The 3,745-nt window shown below is 44.3% G+C and overlaps 1 non-coding gene across 1 annotated transcript; it reads right to left on the bottom strand.

Annotated features, from left to right (window-relative positions):
- Positions 1 to 728: 728 nt before the first annotated feature.
- On the bottom strand, positions 729 to 803 carry Trnas-cga. The gene has a single exon. It is a non-coding gene; the product is annotated as a tRNA-Ser (tRNA).
- Positions 804 to 3,745: the final 2,942 nt, after the last annotated feature.

Genomic DNA, 3,745 nt, shown 5'->3' with positions numbered 1-3,745 from the left:
ATGCGAGTCCAGTACTCTTGTGAAATACACCTTTATCGGCACCTGACAGAGTATGAAAGGAACCTCATTGGAGCCCTCCAGTTGGAAAACTAGTCGATTTGTGAGCCGTACGGATGTGACAGTGGTCTTACGTTGGAGTGTATGGGAACGTGGGACAGGCATACTCGTAGTCAAGTTTGCGGTCTATCACGTTACACCGCCACAAGGAAGAGCTGCTGTGTTGTGCGCAAAGCACATCATAACAACTTTACAGCTACACCCGCCAACCGAGAACAGGTAATGGACTCCTGGTAACACTTTGCGTCACCTCGCACCACCGGTCAGAGACTAGCAACAGCCCATTCATAGGCTGCCATTAACACCGCAACACAAACAGCTCTCCAGAATGAGATTTTCACTCTGCAGCGGAGTGTGCGCTGATATGAAACTTCCTGGCAGATTAAAACTGTGTGCCCGACCAAGACTCGAACTCGGGACCTTTGCCTTTCGCGGGCAAGTGCTCTACCAACTGAGCTACCGAAGCACGACTCACGCCCGGTACTCACAGCTTTACTTCTGCCAAACTTTACAGAAGCTCTCCTGCGAACCTAGCAGAACTAGCACTCCTGAAAGAAAGGATATTGCGGAGACATGGCTTAGCCACAGCCTGGGGGATGTTTCCAGAATGAGATTTTCACTCTGTAGCGGAGTGTGCGCTGATATGAAACTTCCTGGCAGATTAAAACTGTATGCCCGACCGAGACTCGAACTCGGGACCTTTGCCTTTCGCGGGCAAGTGCTCTACCAACTGAGCTACCGAAGCACGACTCACGCCCGGCAGGAGAGCTTCTGTAAAGTTTGGAAGGTAGGAGACGAGGTACTGGCAGAAGTAAAGCTGTGAGTACCGGGCGTGAGTCGTGCTTCGGTAGCTCAGTTGGTAGAGCACTTGCCCGCGAAAGGCAAAGGTCCCGAGTTCGAGTCTCGGTCGGGCACACAGTTTTAATCTGCCAGGAAGTTTCACAAACAGCTCTGTTTGGAGTGGTGCCGCAACCGGGATGCGTGGACTGGTAATGAATGGTGTTGCGTTGTTTGCAGTAATGAATCACGGTTCTGCACAACACTGTATGACCATCGACTGCGATAAGTTACAGTCTCCCACAATTTAGAGAGACTTAGCGGTGTTACACCTGGCGCCATGTTGAAGGAAGCCATCGGGTATGCCTTCAGGTCACGGCTTCTAATGACTGAGGGAACTCTGACGGCACAATGGCCCATTACGGAAATCCTGTGTCTACGAGTGTTACTTGCCACGTGACAGTATCTTGGTGAGGTGGAACGTGTCTCCATGGACTGCCTGCATGATGTTGAGGAGTTCCCGTGGCCAGCAGCACCCCGAGATCTGTCATCCATAGAACATGTGGAAGACGAACTCAGACGATAACTTCATCCCAATGCCAGTACCCATGATATCAAGATCCAGATACAAACGTTGTGAGCCAGATTGCCTCAGGAGAGGAAACGACGGCTTTATGACACTCTTGCCAACCGCATTACTGCTTGCATTCAGGCCAGAAGGGATGCACCGTCGAATTGATAACTGGGCTCATAGCACCAAGTTCTTTGTAAATTTGACTCTTCTCTCTCATCACTGAAATAACATCCCGTATCCTTGCAACCCATGGTGTTTCATTCCTGTTCTGCCTCCCCTTCTGGGTGTTTCAAGTCTCATTTGTCAGGCGGTGTATTGTCTTCGGTGCAAGATCTGAGAAGCGATGAGGATTTCGGAAAAATGACACAGTCTTAAAAATCTATAGCATTTTTTTATGTATGGGATTTTCACATGACCATCCTATTTACACGTGAGAAATACATTGTGTTGTACTACGATTTTGTTTTCAATACTAGTCTGTATGTACCCCTATAGCTAGACGATTTGGCCGGGTACAACAAGATCTCGCCAGTGTATTCTCTTTGTTAGGAATATGAAATGGGAGAGGGAAGTTTATAGATTTCTGACAAATTCTTACGTAACTGTTTGATTTTATGCTAACAATGAGTCATGTCCGATACTGTTTGCCGATATCTTAATTACGTTTCAATTAACAATTTCAATAGCTCGTCAACAGCCTGGAGTTTGACAGCTGTGCCTCACCTGCATTCGTCATGGTCCATAAACTTGGGTTTCTTCTCGAGGTCCATTTCTAGGCTATCGGAGAGGTCAAGTTACTGCTGTGGAAATTTATGAGACCCTGATGTCTTCGCGACTGACCACACATAGAGGGCCTGTGGTTTTGCTTTATCTCTCTGGTGTTCGGTGACTCGTTTGAACACGCGCAAGGGCTACATCAAAGGTGAAAATGATGTTCATTATGATCGGGCTAATAGACATTTCCCGATTAGTCAGCTGTTTGTCAGAACTCTATATAAATTAGTGAGTTTTAAATTTACAAAGCAATTACACTGGTTCGTTCACAGTGTGTCATACGTTTCCAATATGAACTAATCATATCTAAGTGAGATCAAAGGCTCCAGTCGTCACATGAGAGGTAATATATGAGAACGCAGAATATCCGTTACATACTGGTGTGCCGTCAGTGTTCACTCAGTCACTAACAGCTGTGACCTGAAGTCATACACGTCCCCACACCGTAACGCCAGTGTAACAACAACAAAAAAAAAAAAAAAAAAAAAAAATAGTGGTTCAAATGGCTCTAAGCTCTATGGGACTTAACATCTGAGGTTACCAGTCCCCTAGAACTTACAACTAATTAAACCTAACTAACCTAAGGACATCACACACATCCATGCCCGAGGCAGGATTCGAACCTGCGACCGTAGCGGTCGCTCGGCTCCAGACTGTAGCGCCTAGAACCGCACGGCCACAGCGAACTCCTAAAACATTTGTATACTGTTTTACACACTCGTAACCATCTACTGCCATATTTCATTCTCTTACGCAATACAGGAATACACAATCCGATATATGAACAGAGTTGTAAGTTGCAAGCACTTTCAAGCACAAAGCACTTGCAAGCACAAAGCACTTTCCGCAATCACAGCAATGTGTATGTGAGGCAATAATATACGAATTCCAACAAAAACTATTTGATTACATTCCATTCTAAATTAATGATACTACAACATAAACCACAGGATCTACGGGACCCAGCTTATGTAAATATGTGGCAAAAAGAAGAAATACTAAGTGACACTTAAAACTAGATACAGATTTCTAATAGTACCCTTAATGCATTATTGAGTGTTCCAAGCGAGCATACGTGATGAATGGGGGATCAATCTTAAGTTTTACATACGGCAATTAATAGTTAAAACTCTGTCCGGATCCACTGGACCTAGGGTATGCGTATTACGGTTAATTGCATTATTGTTCTCGCAAATTAATCATATATTTACGTATGAGATACTCTCCCTCTCCCAGACCTTCGTTGAACATTTCGTATCACATTTCAGATTCCTTTTTTTCTGTCTTGTTCACGAGCTACATCCAGGTGGAGATGCAGGAAAAAATCACAGCACATTAGAAATATTGTGGCTGAATATACTGACACAAAAAAACACTGTACTGCTGTTTTAAACTTATTTCATCTCTAAGTGCTTTAGTATTTATCATTAACCGTAATAACGTCTGCTCTATAAATTCTCCATGAATCATAATGTTACTGGATGGTCTTTCCAATTTTCCACTTCATATCCTTACTTTTTCAACAATCTGTGTGGTATCTTCCTCAAATTCATTTGATGACAT

This window comes from Schistocerca americana, chromosome X (assembly GCF_021461395.2).
Source record: "Schistocerca americana isolate TAMUIC-IGC-003095 chromosome X, iqSchAmer2.1, whole genome shotgun sequence".
Lineage (NCBI taxonomy): Eukaryota > Metazoa > Arthropoda > Insecta > Orthoptera > Acrididae > Schistocerca > Schistocerca americana.
The sequence above is the reverse complement of the archived record's forward strand: the minus strand, read 5'-3'. Positions and strand labels throughout refer to the sequence as shown.